This window comes from Eretmochelys imbricata, chromosome 1, assembly GCF_965152235.1.
Source record: "Eretmochelys imbricata isolate rEreImb1 chromosome 1, rEreImb1.hap1, whole genome shotgun sequence".
Classification (NCBI taxonomy): domain Eukaryota; kingdom Metazoa; phylum Chordata; order Testudines; family Cheloniidae; genus Eretmochelys; species Eretmochelys imbricata.
Window position 1 is genome coordinate 214,488,549 of NC_135572.1, and position 21,151 is coordinate 214,509,699.

Genomic DNA, 21,151 nt, shown 5'->3' on the forward strand with positions numbered 1-21,151 from the left:
TTGCCACTTGGACAAATATGGCTAACTATGCTTGCAGGATTCCTTCTACAGCTTTGGGTGGTGCAAACACTGAGGTCTCCTGAGTGCAAATACTTATTGAATTGTCTGTCTAAGGCGATTAGCAAGCTTTGAGAGGCTAGAGCTGTCCCAATGAGACACATTTTTATTGGCGGGGCGGGGATTCAAATCGATACTTTGCCAAGTGTAAATCAACGCTAGTCCAAAGGAGTGCTTCCTGAACAGTAACAAATGCCACTCTTTTGACGCAGAATTTCTATTTCCAACAAAACATGACTTCCCCCCGCCCCGCCCCCCCGCCCCATGCCTGAGAGAAATTGTAGTGCCAGCTAATAGTGATTCTGTTTATTTAATTGCTTTCCTTGAGGCTGACATACTTGTACCTGGTTATTTTAATGCTTCCGTCTTCATCCCCTACACCGTCATGTCAATTTCCTGGCAGGTAAAGAATGCATGGATTGTGCCATTCCTAGCAAATCCAGGGAAGCAAAGCGCACCCCAAGTTCTTCAGATTTGCACCTTCATGCAAAGGCCAAGCTCCAACGGTATTAAGGCAGACGAAATGCATGGACTGTGTGTCAGTCAGCTGTTCTTGTCAGAGAACACAGTAGGCATTCCTTGGTTGACTAATAGGTAATGTTAATTGTTGCTTCAAGTAAAATCCCTATTTCTTAGGCACATACCAGCAGCTAGTTACATTAATCAGCATATCCAGCTTCTTGTCCAGATGCGAGCCATGTGAAGGACATTAGCTAACCACAAGAAGGAAAGGGACTGGTTTAGACACCAAGAGCTGTGACTAGGGGCTTGTCTAGGCTCAAAGTTTCCTTTGCCATTATTCTCAATAGCTGGTTCTCCACTGGGGGAAGCTGTAGTACAAAGAGGTTTACTCCGCAAAACCAACTGGTAGATGGTTCACTGTTCTGTAGCAATAATTCCTATCAGACCTGATACACTCACTACACCTAACATGCTGCTTTGGTAGTATTTATCCAAACGAGGGTCGGATTGATCCTCATGCTTATTGAGTGATTAGATTTGGAGGCGATATTTAAGGCGTTATGTAGGTGTGCTGAAAGAGATGGTCATAAAATCCATGTAAGAGGCAGAGCTGACAAACAGACGTAGGCGTTCGTTCTCCACTGGCAACTGTTACAGGAAGTCTTAGAAGCATGCGCAGAGCAAGCGAAGCATTTGGCAAGAGGGTGGTCGTCTCATTTGCACACATCTAGTCCAGAGGAGCCTTTGGCGTTCATCCTGCTGAAATGTAAGGCGAAAGGGCTTTCAGTTCATCACTCGCATCCACATCGCGCATGTGCTCATGTCTCAGCACGGTCTCTCGTGCCCTGCATTTTGCGGGTGTAGATCTTCTCACGCTAGGAACTCCTCACGATACCAGAAGAAGACCTACACCTAAGTTCCTCACGATACCTGAAGAAGATCTACACCAGCAATGCAGGGCACACGACATCCCAGATACACTGCTGTGTTCGTTCCTTGAGGCGCATGAACCGTTCTTCGACTGACTCTATTGCACAATCTAGCACCTGGTTAAAGAATTCAGCTTGGAATTGTTGTCAGGAGTCTCGTCTGGGATTATCCCGTGCCTCGTGATCGAAAGCAAACACAAAGCATTCGGACTCTTGTGGACTTGTGTAAACTTGGTCAATCTCTGGTGTGCCACCTGGCTTAGCGTCTTCATCTCGCTAAAGATTGCCAACGCCACCCAACCCTGTTTTTCTCTTGTTGACGCTGAGAATTGTGTGGCTGGTGCCAAGGCTGCTCCTGGGCTCCCGGATTGCTTCCTTCTTCAGTGCCATCCCATTAGCTTGGCGTGATGTTGGGGCTGATCTACGCAACTCAAGTAAAAGCCCAGAAGGAAACAAAACCTTGACTGATTCTAAGGCTCTCCCAGATCTCTTTCATATGCCTAGGGAAGTAATCGTAGCTGCCATCCCTTTCATTAGATTCTTGCTTTCATCCATCCTATTGCTCATCTCTCAATGGAACTACACAAAGAAAATGAAAAACAGTCTTACTGGTTTGAAAGTTCTCCGTGAGAAAGCCCATACCAATGCCATGAAATCTCTGCTTTCCGTCTTTACCCTCGTCATTATATAGTTTGTGACTATACTATCATAGGATTATAGTATACTAGTATAGCATTCTGACGGAGACGCTAAAGGTCTGCTTTCTGCATATCCTTCTGGACACCTCATTATTTAGGTTCTGACCAATCCAAAGGCTTTCGAAAGCGTTATCAGGAAGAGTCTGCGTACAAGCAAATGCCGCCCGTGAATGCTAGGACAACACCCCCAAAGAGGGGGCCTTGCACTCTCATCCAACATAGGAAGGGACTCAAATCCATAGTCTCCATGTCACATGAGATGGTGGTTTTTTTCCTCCATGCTATTCCTCAGATAAATTATTTGCTGAATTGCTGTTTCATTCCCAGCCCTGCATGGAAAAGGCTTCCCACCTTTTTACGCTTACCTTCTCTCTTCTCACAGAGCTTTAATTAATAACCACTCTTTCCATGAACTAGTCTTACCTTAGCCTACGGCAGCACCCTTTTCTGAATTCTTGGCTTGCACTTCAGTTCGATAGCGTTCACTTATAACCTCTGTGGCTTATTCTTTCCTTGGCACTAACCAAATATATTTAAGTTGCTATTTAGGGCCATAGCGAATACTTTTCTAGTAGGCCATTAGTCAACATTGTGAAATCTTGGTGACTGAAATCAAGTGTAATTGCCTGTGTGTAATTATAAAGTACGGTCATAGACACTAGATCTGGGACCCAGCGGCATAAAAGAGTGAAAAGCTGAAAGGCCACTGGCACAGCTCCCTGGACAATCGGAAGACTTGCCACTTGGACAAATATGGCTAACTATGCTTGCAGGATTCCTTCTACAGCTTTGGGTGGTGCAAACACTGAGGTCTCCTGAGTGCAAATACTTATTGAATTGTCTGTCTAAGGCGATTAGCAAGCTTTGAGAGGCTAGAGCTGTCCCAATGAGACACATTTTTATTGGCGGGGCGGGGATTCAAATCGATACTTTGCCAAGTGTAAATCAACGCTAGTCCAAAGGAGTGCTTCCTGAACAGTAACAAATGCCACTCTTTTGACGCAGAATTTCTATTTCCAACAAAACATGACTTCCCCCCGCCCCGCCCCCCCGCCCCATGCCTGAGAGAAATTGTAGTGCCAGCTAATAGTGATTCTGTTTATTTAATTGCTTTCCTTGAGGCTGACATACTTGTACCTGGTTATTTTAATGCTTCCGTCTTCATCCCCTACACCGTCATGTCAATTTCCTGGCAGGTAAAGAATGCATGGATTGTGCCATTCCTAGCAAATCCAGGGAAGCAAAGCGCACCCCAAGTTCTTCAGATTTGCACCTTCATGCAAAGGCCAAGCTCCAACGGTATTAAGGCAGACGAAATGCATGGACTGTGTGTCAGTCAGCTGTTCTTGTCAGAGAACACAGTAGGCATTCCTTGGTTGACTAATAGGTAATGTTAATTGTTGCTTCAAGTAAAATCCCTATTTCTTAGGCACATACCAGCAGCTAGTTACATTAATCAGCATATCCAGCTTCTTGTCCAGATGCGAGCCATGTGAAGGACATTAGCTAACCACAAGAAGGAAAGGGACTGGTTTAGACACCAAGAGCTGTGACTAGGGGCTTGTCTAGGCTCAAAGTTTCCTTTGCCATTATTCTCAATAGCTGGTTCTCCACTGGGGGAAGCTGTAGTACAAAGAGGTTTACTCCGCAAAACCAACTGGTAGATGGTTCACTGTTCTGTAGCAATAATTCCTATCAGACCTGATACACTCACTACACCTAACATGCTGCTTTGGTAGTATTTATCCAAACGAGGGTCGGATTGATCCTCATGCTTATTGAGTGATTAGATTTGGAGGCGATATTTAAGGCGTTATGTAGGTGTGCTGAAAGAGATGGTCATAAAATCCATGTAAGAGGCAGAGCTGACAAACAGACGTAGGCGTTCGTTCTCCACTGGCAACTGTTACAGGAAGTCTTAGAAGCATGCGCAGAGCAAGCGAAGCATTTGGCAAGAGGGTGGTCGTCTCATTTGCACACATCTAGTCCAGAGGAGCCTTTGGCGTTCATCCTGCTGAAATGTAAGGCGAAAGGGCTTTCAGTTCATCACTCGCATCCACATCGCGCATGTGCTCATGTCTCAGCACGGTCTCTCGTGCCCTGCATTTTGCGGGTGTAGATCTTCTCACGCTAGGAACTCCTCACGATACCAGAAGAAGACCTACACCTAAGTTCCTCACGATACCTGAAGAAGATCTACACCAGCAATGCAGGGCACACGACATCCCAGATACACTGCTGTGTTCGTTCCTTGAGGCGCATGAACCGTTCTTCGACTGACTCTATTGCACAATCTAGCACCTGGTTAAAGAATTCAGCTTGGAATTGTTGTCAGGAGTCTCGTCTGGGATTATCCCGTGCCTCGTGATCGAAAGCAAACACAAAGCATTCGGACTCTTGTGGACTTGTGTAAACTTGGTCAATCTCTGGTGTGCCACCTGGCTTAGCGTCTTCATCTCGCTAAAGATTGCCAACGCCACCCAACCCTGTTTTTCTCTTGTTGACGCTGAGAATTGTGTGGCTGGTGCCAAGGCTGCTCCTGGGCTCCCGGATTGCTTCCTTCTTCAGTGCCATCCCATTAGCTTGGCGTGATGTTGGGGCTGATCTACGCAACTCAAGTAAAAGCCCAGAAGGAAACAAAACCTTGACTGATTCTAAGGCTCTCCCAGATCTCTTTCATATGCCTAGGGAAGTAATCGTAGCTGCCATCCCTTTCATTAGATTCTTGCTTTCATCCATCCTATTGCTCATCTCTCAATGGAACTACACAAAGAAAATGAAAAACAGTCTTACTGGTTTGAAAGTTCTCCGTGAGAAAGCCCATACCAATGCCATGAAATCTCTGCTTTCCGTCTTTACCCTCGTCATTATATAGTTTGTGACTATACTATCATAGGATTATAGTATACTAGTATAGCATTCTGACGGAGACGCTAAAGGTCTGCTTTCTGCATATCCTTCTGGACACCTCATTATTTAGGTTCTGACCAATCCAAAGGCTTTCGAAAGCGTTATCAGGAAGAGTCTGCGTACAAGCAAATGCCGCCCGTGAATGCTAGGACAACACCCCCAAAGAGGGGGCCTTGCACTCTCATCCAACATAGGAAGGGACTCAAATCCATAGTCTCCATGTCACATGAGATGGTGGTTTTTTTCCTCCATGCTATTCCTCAGATAAATTATTTGCTGAATTGCTGTTTCATTCCCAGCCCTGCATGGAAAAGGCTTCCCACCTTTTTACGCTTACCTTCTCTCTTCTCACAGAGCTTTAATTAATAACCACTCTTTCCATGAACTAGTCTTACCTTAGCCTACGGCAGCACCCTTTTCTGAATTCTTGGCTTGCACTTCAGTTCGATAGCGTTCACTTATAACCTCTGTGGCTTATTCTTTCCTTGGCACTAACCAAATATATTTAAGTTGCTATTTAGGGCCATAGCGAATACTTTTCTAGTAGGCCATTAGTCAACATTGTGAAATCTTGGTGACTGAAATCAAGTGTAATTGCCTGTGTGTAATTATAAAGTACGGTCATAGACACTAGATCTGGGACCCAGCGGCATAAAAGAGTGAAAAGCTGAAAGGCCACTGGCACAGCTCCCTGGACAATCGGAAGACTTGCCACTTGGACAAATATGGCTAACTATGCTTGCAGGATTCCTTCTACAGCTTTGGGTGGTGCAAACACTGAGGTCTCCTGAGTGCAAATACTTATTGAATTGTCTGTCTAAGGCGATTAGCAAGCTTTGAGAGGCTAGAGCTGTCCCAATGAGACACATTTTTATTGGCGGGGCGGGGATTCAAATCGATACTTTGCCAAGTGTAAATCAACGCTAGTCCAAAGGAGTGCTTCCTGAACAGTAACAAATGCCACTCTTTTGACGCAGAATTTCTATTTCCAACAAAACATGACTTCCCCCCGCCCCGCCCCCCCGCCCCATGCCTGAGAGAAATTGTAGTGCCAGCTAATAGTGATTCTGTTTATTTAATTGCTTTCCTTGAGGCTGACATACTTGTACCTGGTTATTTTAATGCTTCCGTCTTCATCCCCTACACCGTCATGTCAATTTCCTGGCAGGTAAAGAATGCATGGATTGTGCCATTCCTAGCAAATCCAGGGAAGCAAAGCGCACCCCAAGTTCTTCAGATTTGCACCTTCATGCAAAGGCCAAGCTCCAACGGTATTAAGGCAGACGAAATGCATGGACTGTGTGTCAGTCAGCTGTTCTTGTCAGAGAACACAGTAGGCATTCCTTGGTTGACTAATAGGTAATGTTAATTGTTGCTTCAAGTAAAATCCCTATTTCTTAGGCACATACCAGCAGCTAGTTACATTAATCAGCATATCCAGCTTCTTGTCCAGATGCGAGCCATGTGAAGGACATTAGCTAACCACAAGAAGGAAAGGGACTGGTTTAGACACCAAGAGCTGTGACTAGGGGCTTGTCTAGGCTCAAAGTTTCCTTTGCCATTATTCTCAATAGCTGGTTCTCCACTGGGGGAAGCTGTAGTACAAAGAGGTTTACTCCGCAAAACCAACTGGTAGATGGTTCACTGTTCTGTAGCAATAATTCCTATCAGACCTGATACACTCACTACACCTAACATGCTGCTTTGGTAGTATTTATCCAAACGAGGGTCGGATTGATCCTCATGCTTATTGAGTGATTAGATTTGGAGGCGATATTTAAGGCGTTATGTAGGTGTGCTGAAAGAGATGGTCATAAAATCCATGTAAGAGGCAGAGCTGACAAACAGACGTAGGCGTTCGTTCTCCACTGGCAACTGTTACAGGAAGTCTTAGAAGCATGCGCAGAGCAAGCGAAGCATTTGGCAAGAGGGTGGTCGTCTCATTTGCACACATCTAGTCCAGAGGAGCCTTTGGCGTTCATCCTGCTGAAATGTAAGGCGAAAGGGCTTTCAGTTCATCACTCGCATCCACATCGCGCATGTGCTCATGTCTCAGCACGGTCTCTCGTGCCCTGCATTTTGCGGGTGTAGATCTTCTCACGCTAGGAACTCCTCACGATACCAGAAGAAGACCTACACCTAAGTTCCTCACGATACCTGAAGAAGATCTACACCAGCAATGCAGGGCACACGACATCCCAGATACACTGCTGTGTTCGTTCCTTGAGGCGCATGAACCGTTCTTCGACTGACTCTATTGCACAATCTAGCACCTGGTTAAAGAATTCAGCTTGGAATTGTTGTCAGGAGTCTCGTCTGGGATTATCCCGTGCCTCGTGATCGAAAGCAAACACAAAGCATTCGGACTCTTGTGGACTTGTGTAAACTTGGTCAATCTCTGGTGTGCCACCTGGCTTAGCGTCTTCATCTCGCTAAAGATTGCCAACGCCACCCAACCCTGTTTTTCTCTTGTTGACGCTGAGAATTGTGTGGCTGGTGCCAAGGCTGCTCCTGGGCTCCCGGATTGCTTCCTTCTTCAGTGCCATCCCATTAGCTTGGCGTGATGTTGGGGCTGATCTACGCAACTCAAGTAAAAGCCCAGAAGGAAACAAAACCTTGACTGATTCTAAGGCTCTCCCAGATCTCTTTCATATGCCTAGGGAAGTAATCGTAGCTGCCATCCCTTTCATTAGATTCTTGCTTTCATCCATCCTATTGCTCATCTCTCAATGGAACTACACAAAGAAAATGAAAAACAGTCTTACTGGTTTGAAAGTTCTCCGTGAGAAAGCCCATACCAATGCCATGAAATCTCTGCTTTCCGTCTTTACCCTCGTCATTATATAGTTTGTGACTATACTATCATAGGATTATAGTATACTAGTATAGCATTCTGACGGAGACGCTAAAGGTCTGCTTTCTGCATATCCTTCTGGACACCTCATTATTTAGGTTCTGACCAATCCAAAGGCTTTCGAAAGCGTTATCAGGAAGAGTCTGCGTACAAGCAAATGCCGCCCGTGAATGCTAGGACAACACCCCCAAAGAGGGGGCCTTGCACTCTCATCCAACATAGGAAGGGACTCAAATCCATAGTCTCCATGTCACATGAGATGGTGGTTTTTTTCCTCCATGCTATTCCTCAGATAAATTATTTGCTGAATTGCTGTTTCATTCCCAGCCCTGCATGGAAAAGGCTTCCCACCTTTTTACGCTTACCTTCTCTCTTCTCACAGAGCTTTAATTAATAACCACTCTTTCCATGAACTAGTCTTACCTTAGCCTACGGCAGCACCCTTTTCTGAATTCTTGGCTTGCACTTCAGTTCGATAGCGTTCACTTATAACCTCTGTGGCTTATTCTTTCCTTGGCACTAACCAAATATATTTAAGTTGCTATTTAGGGCCATAGCGAATACTTTTCTAGTAGGCCATTAGTCAACATTGTGAAATCTTGGTGACTGAAATCAAGTGTAATTGCCTGTGTGTAATTATAAAGTACGGTCATAGACACTAGATCTGGGACCCAGCGGCATAAAAGAGTGAAAAGCTGAAAGGCCACTGGCACAGCTCCCTGGACAATCGGAAGACTTGCCACTTGGACAAATATGGCTAACTATGCTTGCAGGATTCCTTCTACAGCTTTGGGTGGTGCAAACACTGAGGTCTCCTGAGTGCAAATACTTATTGAATTGTCTGTCTAAGGCGATTAGCAAGCTTTGAGAGGCTAGAGCTGTCCCAATGAGACACATTTTTATTGGCGGGGCGGGGATTCAAATCGATACTTTGCCAAGTGTAAATCAACGCTAGTCCAAAGGAGTGCTTCCTGAACAGTAACAAATGCCACTCTTTTGACGCAGAATTTCTATTTCCAACAAAACATGACTTCCCCCCGCCCCGCCCCCCCGCCCCATGCCTGAGAGAAATTGTAGTGCCAGCTAATAGTGATTCTGTTTATTTAATTGCTTTCCTTGAGGCTGACATACTTGTACCTGGTTATTTTAATGCTTCCGTCTTCATCCCCTACACCGTCATGTCAATTTCCTGGCAGGTAAAGAATGCATGGATTGTGCCATTCCTAGCAAATCCAGGGAAGCAAAGCGCACCCCAAGTTCTTCAGATTTGCACCTTCATGCAAAGGCCAAGCTCCAACGGTATTAAGGCAGACGAAATGCATGGACTGTGTGTCAGTCAGCTGTTCTTGTCAGAGAACACAGTAGGCATTCCTTGGTTGACTAATAGGTAATGTTAATTGTTGCTTCAAGTAAAATCCCTATTTCTTAGGCACATACCAGCAGCTAGTTACATTAATCAGCATATCCAGCTTCTTGTCCAGATGCGAGCCATGTGAAGGACATTAGCTAACCACAAGAAGGAAAGGGACTGGTTTAGACACCAAGAGCTGTGACTAGGGGCTTGTCTAGGCTCAAAGTTTCCTTTGCCATTATTCTCAATAGCTGGTTCTCCACTGGGGGAAGCTGTAGTACAAAGAGGTTTACTCCGCAAAACCAACTGGTAGATGGTTCACTGTTCTGTAGCAATAATTCCTATCAGACCTGATACACTCACTACACCTAACATGCTGCTTTGGTAGTATTTATCCAAACGAGGGTCGGATTGATCCTCATGCTTATTGAGTGATTAGATTTGGAGGCGATATTTAAGGCGTTATGTAGGTGTGCTGAAAGAGATGGTCATAAAATCCATGTAAGAGGCAGAGCTGACAAACAGACGTAGGCGTTCGTTCTCCACTGGCAACTGTTACAGGAAGTCTTAGAAGCATGCGCAGAGCAAGCGAAGCATTTGGCAAGAGGGTGGTCGTCTCATTTGCACACATCTAGTCCAGAGGAGCCTTTGGCGTTCATCCTGCTGAAATGTAAGGCGAAAGGGCTTTCAGTTCATCACTCGCATCCACATCGCGCATGTGCTCATGTCTCAGCACGGTCTCTCGTGCCCTGCATTTTGCGGGTGTAGATCTTCTCACGCTAGGAACTCCTCACGATACCAGAAGAAGACCTACACCTAAGTTCCTCACGATACCTGAAGAAGATCTACACCAGCAATGCAGGGCACACGACATCCCAGATACACTGCTGTGTTCGTTCCTTGAGGCGCATGAACCGTTCTTCGACTGACTCTATTGCACAATCTAGCACCTGGTTAAAGAATTCAGCTTGGAATTGTTGTCAGGAGTCTCGTCTGGGATTATCCCGTGCCTCGTGATCGAAAGCAAACACAAAGCATTCGGACTCTTGTGGACTTGTGTAAACTTGGTCAATCTCTGGTGTGCCACCTGGCTTAGCGTCTTCATCTCGCTAAAGATTGCCAACGCCACCCAACCCTGTTTTTCTCTTGTTGACGCTGAGAATTGTGTGGCTGGTGCCAAGGCTGCTCCTGGGCTCCCGGATTGCTTCCTTCTTCAGTGCCATCCCATTAGCTTGGCGTGATGTTGGGGCTGATCTACGCAACTCAAGTAAAAGCCCAGAAGGAAACAAAACCTTGACTGATTCTAAGGCTCTCCCAGATCTCTTTCATATGCCTAGGGAAGTAATCGTAGCTGCCATCCCTTTCATTAGATTCTTGCTTTCATCCATCCTATTGCTCATCTCTCAATGGAACTACACAAAGAAAATGAAAAACAGTCTTACTGGTTTGAAAGTTCTCCGTGAGAAAGCCCATACCAATGCCATGAAATCTCTGCTTTCCGTCTTTACCCTCGTCATTATATAGTTTGTGACTATACTATCATAGGATTATAGTATACTAGTATAGCATTCTGACGGAGACGCTAAAGGTCTGCTTTCTGCATATCCTTCTGGACACCTCATTATTTAGGTTCTGACCAATCCAAAGGCTTTCGAAAGCGTTATCAGGAAGAGTCTGCGTACAAGCAAATGCCGCCCGTGAATGCTAGGACAACACCCCCAAAGAGGGGGCCTTGCACTCTCATCCAACATAGGAAGGGACTCAAATCCATAGTCTCCATGTCACATGAGATGGTGGTTTTTTTCCTCCATGCTATTCCTCAGATAAATTATTTGCTGAATTGCTGTTTCATTCCCAGCCCTGCATGGAAAAGGCTTCCCACCTTTTTACGCTTACCTTCTCTCTTCTCACAGAGCTTTAATTAATAACCACTCTTTCCATGAACTAGTCTTACCTTAGCCTACGGCAGCACCCTTTTCTGAATTCTTGGCTTGCACTTCAGTTCGATAGCGTTCACTTATAACCTCTGTGGCTTATTCTTTCCTTGGCACTAACCAAATATATTTAAGTTGCTATTTAGGGCCATAGCGAATACTTTTCTAGTAGGCCATTAGTCAACATTGTGAAATCTTGGTGACTGAAATCAAGTGTAATTGCCTGTGTGTAATTATAAAGTACGGTCATAGACACTAGATCTGGGACCCAGCGGCATAAAAGAGTGAAAAGCTGAAAGGCCACTGGCACAGCTCCCTGGACAATCGGAAGACTTGCCACTTGGACAAATATGGCTAACTATGCTTGCAGGATTCCTTCTACAGCTTTGGGTGGTGCAAACACTGAGGTCTCCTGAGTGCAAATACTTATTGAATTGTCTGTCTAAGGCGATTAGCAAGCTTTGAGAGGCTAGAGCTGTCCCAATGAGACACATTTTTATTGGCGGGGCGGGGATTCAAATCGATACTTTGCCAAGTGTAAATCAACGCTAGTCCAAAGGAGTGCTTCCTGAACAGTAACAAATGCCACTCTTTTGACGCAGAATTTCTATTTCCAACAAAACATGACTTCCCCCCGCCCCGCCCCCCCGCCCCATGCCTGAGAGAAATTGTAGTGCCAGCTAATAGTGATTCTGTTTATTTAATTGCTTTCCTTGAGGCTGACATACTTGTACCTGGTTATTTTAATGCTTCCGTCTTCATCCCCTACACCGTCATGTCAATTTCCTGGCAGGTAAAGAATGCATGGATTGTGCCATTCCTAGCAAATCCAGGGAAGCAAAGCGCACCCCAAGTTCTTCAGATTTGCACCTTCATGCAAAGGCCAAGCTCCAACGGTATTAAGGCAGACGAAATGCATGGACTGTGTGTCAGTCAGCTGTTCTTGTCAGAGAACACAGTAGGCATTCCTTGGTTGACTAATAGGTAATGTTAATTGTTGCTTCAAGTAAAATCCCTATTTCTTAGGCACATACCAGCAGCTAGTTACATTAATCAGCATATCCAGCTTCTTGTCCAGATGCGAGCCATGTGAAGGACATTAGCTAACCACAAGAAGGAAAGGGACTGGTTTAGACACCAAGAGCTGTGACTAGGGGCTTGTCTAGGCTCAAAGTTTCCTTTGCCATTATTCTCAATAGCTGGTTCTCCACTGGGGGAAGCTGTAGTACAAAGAGGTTTACTCCGCAAAACCAACTGGTAGATGGTTCACTGTTCTGTAGCAATAATTCCTATCAGACCTGATACACTCACTACACCTAACATGCTGCTTTGGTAGTATTTATCCAAACGAGGGTCGGATTGATCCTCATGCTTATTGAGTGATTAGATTTGGAGGCGATATTTAAGGCGTTATGTAGGTGTGCTGAAAGAGATGGTCATAAAATCCATGTAAGAGGCAGAGCTGACAAACAGACGTAGGCGTTCGTTCTCCACTGGCAACTGTTACAGGAAGTCTTAGAAGCATGCGCAGAGCAAGCGAAGCATTTGGCAAGAGGGTGGTCGTCTCATTTGCACACATCTAGTCCAGAGGAGCCTTTGGCGTTCATCCTGCTGAAATGTAAGGCGAAAGGGCTTTCAGTTCATCACTCGCATCCACATCGCGCATGTGCTCATGTCTCAGCACGGTCTCTCGTGCCCTGCATTTTGCGGGTGTAGATCTTCTCACGCTAGGAACTCCTCACGATACCAGAAGAAGACCTACACCTAAGTTCCTCACGATACCTGAAGAAGATCTACACCAGCAATGCAGGGCACACGACATCCCAGATACACTGCTGTGTTCGTTCCTTGAGGCGCATGAACCGTTCTTCGACTGACTCTATTGCACAATCTAGCACCTGGTTAAAGAATTCAGCTTGGAATTGTTGTCAGGAGTCTCGTCTGGGATTATCCCGTGCCTCGTGATCGAAAGCAAACACAAAGCATTCGGACTCTTGTGGACTTGTGTAAACTTGGTCAATCTCTGGTGTGCCACCTGGCTTAGCGTCTTCATCTCGCTAAAGATTGCCAACGCCACCCAACCCTGTTTTTCTCTTGTTGACGCTGAGAATTGTGTGGCTGGTGCCAAGGCTGCTCCTGGGCTCCCGGATTGCTTCCTTCTTCAGTGCCATCCCATTAGCTTGGCGTGATGTTGGGGCTGATCTACGCAACTCAAGTAAAAGCCCAGAAGGAAACAAAACCTTGACTGATTCTAAGGCTCTCCCAGATCTCTTTCATATGCCTAGGGAAGTAATCGTAGCTGCCATCCCTTTCATTAGATTCTTGCTTTCATCCATCCTATTGCTCATCTCTCAATGGAACTACACAAAGAAAATGAAAAACAGTCTTACTGGTTTGAAAGTTCTCCGTGAGAAAGCCCATACCAATGCCATGAAATCTCTGCTTTCCGTCTTTACCCTCGTCATTATATAGTTTGTGACTATACTATCATAGGATTATAGTATACTAGTATAGCATTCTGACGGAGACGCTAAAGGTCTGCTTTCTGCATATCCTTCTGGACACCTCATTATTTAGGTTCTGACCAATCCAAAGGCTTTCGAAAGCGTTATCAGGAAGAGTCTGCGTACAAGCAAATGCCGCCCGTGAATGCTAGGACAACACCCCCAAAGAGGGGGCCTTGCACTCTCATCCAACATAGGAAGGGACTCAAATCCATAGTCTCCATGTCACATGAGATGGTGGTTTTTTTCCTCCATGCTATTCCTCAGATAAATTATTTGCTGAATTGCTGTTTCATTCCCAGCCCTGCATGGAAAAGGCTTCCCACCTTTTTACGCTTACCTTCTCTCTTCTCACAGAGCTTTAATTAATAACCACTCTTTCCATGAACTAGTCTTACCTTAGCCTACGGCAGCACCCTTTTCTGAATTCTTGGCTTGCACTTCAGTTCGATAGCGTTCACTTATAACCTCTGTGGCTTATTCTTTCCTTGGCACTAACCAAATATATTTAAGTTGCTATTTAGGGCCATAGCGAATACTTTTCTAGTAGGCCATTAGTCAACATTGTGAAATCTTGGTGACTGAAATCAAGTGTAATTGCCTGTGTGTAATTATAAAGTACGGTCATAGACACTAGATCTGGGACCCAGCGGCATAAAAGAGTGAAAAGCTGAAAGGCCACTGGCACAGCTCCCTGGACAATCGGAAGACTTGCCACTTGGACAAATATGGCTAACTATGCTTGCAGGATTCCTTCTACAGCTTTGGGTGGTGCAAACACTGAGGTCTCCTGAGTGCAAATACTTATTGAATTGTCTGTCTAAGGCGATTAGCAAGCTTTGAGAGGCTAGAGCTGTCCCAATGAGACACATTTTTATTGGCGGGGCGGGGATTCAAATCGATACTTTGCCAAGTGTAAATCAACGCTAGTCCAAAGGAGTGCTTCCTGAACAGTAACAAATGCCACTCTTTTGACGCAGAATTTCTATTTCCAACAAAACATGACTTCCCCCCGCCCCGCCCCCCCGCCCCATGCCTGAGAGAAATTGTAGTGCCAGCTAATAGTGATTCTGTTTATTTAATTGCTTTCCTTGAGGCTGACATACTTGTACCTGGTTATTTTAATGCTTCCGTCTTCATCCCCTACACCGTCATGTCAATTTCCTGGCAGGTAAAGAATGCATGGATTGTGCCATTCCTAGCAAATCCAGGGAAGCAAAGCGCACCCCAAGTTCTTCAGATTTGCACCTTCATGCAAAGGCCAAGCTCCAACGGTATTAAGGCAGACGAAATGCATGGACTGTGTGTCAGTCAGCTGTTCTTGTCAGAGAACACAGTAGGCATTCCTTGGTTGACTAATAGGTAATGTTAATTGTTGCTTCAAGTAAAATCCCTATTTCTTAGGCACATACCAGCAGCTAGTTACATTAATCAGCATATCCAGCTTCTTGTCCAGATGCGAGCCATGTGAAGGACATTAGCTAACCACAAGAAGGAAAGGGACTGGTTTAGACACCAAGAGCTGTGACTAGGGGCTTGTCTAGGCTCAAAGTTTCCTTTGCCATTATTCTCAATAGCTGGTTCTCCACTGGGGGAAGCTGTAGTACAAAGAGGTTTACTCCGCAAAACCAACTGGTAGATGGTTCACTGTTCTGTAGCAATAATTCCTATCAGACCTGATACACTCACTACACCTAACATGCTGCTTTGGTAGTATTTATCCAAACGAGGGTCGGATTGATCCTCATGCTTATTGAGTGATTAGATTTGGAGGCGATATTTAAGGCGTTATGTAGGTGTGCTGAAAGAGATGGTCATAAAATCCATGTAAGAGGCAGAGCTGACAAACAGACGTAGGCGTTCGTTCTCCACTGGCAACTGTTACAGGAAGTCTTAGAAGCATGCGCAGAGCAAGCGAAGCATTTGGCAAGAGGGTGGTCGTCTCATTTGCACACATCTAGTCCAGAGGAGCCTTTGGCGTTCATCCTGCTGAAATGTAAGGCGAAAGGGCTTTCAGTTCATCACTCGCATCCACATCGCGCATGTGCTCATGTCTCAGCACGGTCTCTCGTGCCCTGCATTTTGCGGGTGTAGATCTTCTCACGCTAGGAACTCCTCACGATACCAGAAGAAGACCTACACCTAAGTTCCTCACGATACCTGAAGAAGATCTACACCAGCAATGCAGGGCACACGACATCCCAGATACACTGCTGTGTTCGTTCCTTGAGGCGCATGAACCGTTCTTCGACTGACTCTATTGCACAATCTAGCACCTGGTTAAAGAATTCAGCTTGGAATTGTTGTCAGGAGTCTCGTCTGGGATTATCCCGTGCCTCGTGATCGAAAGCAAACACAAAGCATTCGGACTCTTGTGGACTTGTGTAAACTTGGTCAATCTCTGGTGTGCCACCTGGCTTAGCGTCTTCATCTCGCTAAAGATTGCCAACGCCACCCAACCCTGTTTTTCTCTTGTTGACGCTGAGAATTGTGTGGCTGGTGCCAAGGCTGCTCCTGGGCTCCCGGATTGCTTCCTTCTTCAGTGCCATCCCATTAGCTTGGCGTGATGTTGGGGCTGATCTACGCAACTCAAGTAAAAGCCCAGAAGGAAACAAAACCTTGACTGATTCTAAGGCTCTCCCAGATCTCTTTCATATGCCTAGGGAAGTAATCGTAGCTGCCATCCCTTTCATTAGATTCTTGCTTTCATCCATCCTATTGCTCATCTCTCAATGGAACTACACAAAGAAAATGAAAAACAGTCTTACTGGTTTGAAAGTTCTCCGTGAGAAAGCCCATACCAATGCCATGAAATCTCTGCTTTCCGTCTTTACCCTCGTCATTATATAGTTTGTGACTATACTATCATAGGATTATAGTATACTAGTATAGCATTCTGACGGAGACGCTAAAGGTCTGCTTTCTGCATATCCTTCTGGACACCTCATTATTTAGGTTCTGACCAATCCAAAGGCTTTCGAAAGCGTTATCAGGAAGAGTCTGCGTACAAGCAAATGCCGCCCGTGAATGCTAGGACAACACCCCCAAAGAGGGGGCCTTGCACTCTCATCCAACATAGGAAGGGACTCAAATCCATAGTCTCCATGTCACATGAGATGGTGGTTTTTTTCCTCCATGCTATTCCTCAGATAAATTATTTGCTGAATTGCTGTTTCATTCCCAGCCCTGCATGGAAAAGGCTTCCCACCTTTTTACGCTTACCTTCTCTCTTCTCACAGAGCTTTAATTAATAACCACTCTTTCCATGAACTAGTCTTACCTTAGCCTACGGCAGCACCCTTTTCTGAATTCTTGGCTTGCACTTCAGTTCGATAGCGTTCACTTATAACCTCTGTGGCTTATTCTTTCCTTGGCACTAACCAAATATATTTAAGTTGCTATTTAGGGCCATAGCGAATACTTTTCTAGTAGGCCATTAGTCAACATTGTGAAATCTTGGTGACTGAAATCAAGTGTAATTGCCTGTGTGTAATTATAAAGTACGGTCATAGACACTAGATCTGGGACCCAGCGGCATAAAAGAGTGAAAAGCTGAAAGGCCACTGGCACAGCTCCCTGGACAATCGGAAGACTTGCCACTTGGACAAATATGGCTAACTATGCTTGCAGGATTCCTTCTACAGCTTTGGGTGGTGCAAACACTGAGGTCTCCTGAGTGCAAATACTTATTGAATTGTCTGTCTAAGGCGATTAGCAAGCTTTGAGAGGCTAGAGCTGTCCCAATGAGACACATTTTTATTGGCGGGGCGGGGATTCAAATCGATACTTTGCCAAGTGTAAATCAACGCTAGTCCAAAGGAGTGCTTCCTGAACAGTAACAAATGCCACTCTTTTGACGCAGAATTTCTATTTCCAACAAAACATGACTTCCCCCCGCCCCGCCCCCCCGCCCCATGCCTGAGAGAAATTGTAGTGCCAGCTAATAGTGATTCTGTTTATTTAATTGCTTTCCTTGAGGCTGACATACTTGTACCTGGTTATTTTAATGCTTCCGTCTTCATCCCCTACACCGTCATGTCAATTTCCTGGCAGGTAAAGAATGCATGGATTGTGCCATTCCTAGCAAATCCAGGGAAGCAAAGCGCACCCCAAGTTCTTCAGATTTGCACCTTCATGCAAAGGCCAAGCTCCAACGGTATTAAGGCAGACGAAATGCATGGACTGTGTGTCAGTCAGCTGTTCTTGTCAGAGAACACAGTAGGCATTCCTTGGTTGACTAATAGGTAATGTTAATTGTTGCTTCAAGTAAAATCCCTATTTCTTAGGCACATACCAGCAGCTAGTTACATTAATCAGCATATCCAGCTTCTTGTCCAGATGCGAGCCATGTGAAGGACATTAGCTAACCACAAGAAGGAAAGGGACTGGTTTAGACACCAAGAGCTGTGACTAGGGGCTTGTCTAGGCTCAAAGTTTCCTTTGCCATTATTCTCAATAGCTGGTTCTCCACTGGGGGAAGCTGTAGTACAAAGAGGTTTACTCCGCAAAACCAACTGGTAGATGGTTCACTGTTCTGTAGCAATAATTCCTATCAGACCTGATACACTCACTACACCTAACATGCTGCTTTGGTAGTATTTATCCAAACGAGGGTCGGATTGATCCTCATGCTTATTGAGTGATTAGATTTGGAGGCGATATTTAAGGCGTTATGTAGGTGTGCTGAAAGAGATGGTCATAAAATCCATGTAAGAGGCAGAGCTGACAAACAGACGTAGGCGTTCGTTCTCCACTGGCAACTGTTACAGGAAGTCTTAGAAGCATGCGCAGAGCAAGCGAAGCATTTGGCAAGAGGGTGGTCGTCTCATTTGCACACATCTAGTCCAGAGGAGCCTTTGGCGTTCATCCTGCTGAAATGTAAGGCGAAAGGGCTTTCAGTTCATCACTCGCATCCACATCGCGCATGTGCTCATGTCTCAGCACGGTCTCTCGTGCCCTGCATTTTGCGGGTGTAGATCTTCTCACGCTAGGAACTCCTCACGATACCAGAAGAAGACCTACACCTAAGTTCCTCACGATACCTGAAGAAGATCTACACCAGCAATGCAGGGCACACGACATCCCAGATACACTGCTGTGTTCGTTCCTTGAGGCGCATGAACCGTTCTTCGACTGACTCTATTGCACAATCTAGCACCTGGTTAAAGAATTCAGCTTGGAATTGTTGTCAGGAGTCTCGTCTGGGATTATCCCGTGCCTCGTGATCGAAAGCAAACACAAAGCATTCGGACTCTTGTGGACTTGTGTAAACTTGGTCAATCTCTGGTGTGCCACCTGGCTTAGCGTCTTCATCTCGCTAAAGATTGCCAACGCCACCCAACCCTGTTTTTCTCTTGTTGACGCTGAGAATTGTGTGGCTGGTGCCAAGGCTGCTCCTGGGCTCCCGGATTGCTTCCTTCTTCAGTGCCATCCCATTAGCTTGGCGTGATGTTGGGGCTGATCTACGCAACTCAAGTAAAAGCCCAGAAGGAAACAAAACCTTGACTGATTCTAAGGCTCTCCCAGATCTCTTTCATATGCCTAGGGAAGTAATCGTAGCTGCCATCCCTTTCATTAGATTCTTGCTTTCATCCATCCTATTGCTCATCTCTCAATGGAACTACACAAAGAAAATGAAAAACAGTCTTACTGGTTTGAAAGTTCTCCGTGAGAAAGCCCATACCAATGCCATGAAATCTCTGCTTTCCGTCTTTACCCTCGTCATTATATAGTTTGTGACTATACTATCATAGGATTATAGTATACTAGTATAGCATTCTGACGGAGACGCTAAAGGTCTGCTTTCTGCATATCCTTCTGGACACCTCATTATTTAGGTTCTGACCAATCCAAAGGCTTTCGAAAGCGTTATCAGGAAGAGTCTGCGTACAAGCAAATGCCGCCCGTGAATGCTAGGACAACACCCCCAAAGAGGGGGCCTTGCACTCTCATCCAACATAGGAAGGGACTCAAATCCATAGTCTCCATGTCACATGAGATGGTGGTTTTTTTCCTCCATGCTATTCCTCAGATAAATTATTTGCTGAATTGCTGTTTCATTCCCAGCCCTGCATGGAAAAGGCTTCCCACCTTTTTACGCTTACCTTCTCTCTTCTCACAGAGCTTTAATTAATAACCACTCTTTCCATGAACTAGTCTTACCTTAGCCTACGGCAGCACCCTTTTCTGAATTCTTGGCTTGCACTTCAGTTCGATAGCGTTCACTTATAACCTCTGTGGCTTATTCTTTCCTTGGCACTAACCAAATATATTTAAGTTGCTATTTAGGGCCATAGCGAATACTTTTCTAGTAGGCCATTAGTCAACATTGTGAAATCTTGGTGACTGAAATCAAGTGTAATTGCCTGTGTGTAATTATAAAGTACGGTCATAGACACTAGATCTGGGACCCAGCGGCATAAAAGAGTGAAAAGCTGAAAGGCCACTGGCACAGCTCCCTGGACAATCGGAAGACTTGCCACTTGGACAAATATGGCTAACTATGCTTGCAGGATTCCTTCTACAGCTTTGGGTGGTGCAAACACTGAGGTCTCCTGAGTGCAAATACTTATTGAATTGTCTGTCTAAGGCGATTAGCAAGCTTTGAGAGGCTAGAGCTGTCCCAATGAGACACATTTTTATTGGCGGGGCGGGGATTCAAATCGATACTTTGCCAAGTGTAAATCAACGCTAGTCCAAAGGAGTGCTTCCTGAACAGTAACAAATGCCACTCTTTTGACGCAGAATTTCTATTTCCAACAAAACATGACTTCCCCCCGCCCCGCCCCCCCGCCCCATGCCTGAGAGAAATTGTAGTGCCAGCTAATAGTGATTCTGTTTATTTAATTGCTTTCCTTGAGGCTGACATACTTGTACCTGGTTATTTTAATGCTTCCGTCTTCATCCCCTACACCGTCATGTCAATTTCCTGGCAGGTAAAGAATGCATGGATTGTGCCATTCCTAGCAAATCCAGGGAAGCAAAGCGCACCCCAAGTTCTTCAGATTTGCACCTTCATGCAAAGGCCAAGCTCCAACGGTATTAAGGCAGACGAAATGCATGGACTGTGTGTCAGTCAGCTGTTCTTGTCAGAGAACACAGTAGGCATTCCTTGGTTGACTAATAGGTAATGTTAATTGTTGCTTCAAGTAAAATCCCTATTTCTTAGGCACATACCAGCAGCTAGTTACATTAATCAGCATATCCAGCTTCTTGTCCAGATGCGAGCCATGTGAAGGACATTAGCTAACCACAAGAAGGAAAGGGACTGGTTTAGACACCAAGAGCTGTGACTAGGGGCTTGTCTAGGCTCAAAGTTTCCTTTGCCATTATTCTCAATAGCTGGTTCTCCACTGGGGGAAGCTGTAGTACAAAGAGGTTTACTCCGCAAAACCAACTGGTAGATGGTTCACTGTTCTGTAGCAATAATTCCTATCAGACCTGATACACTCA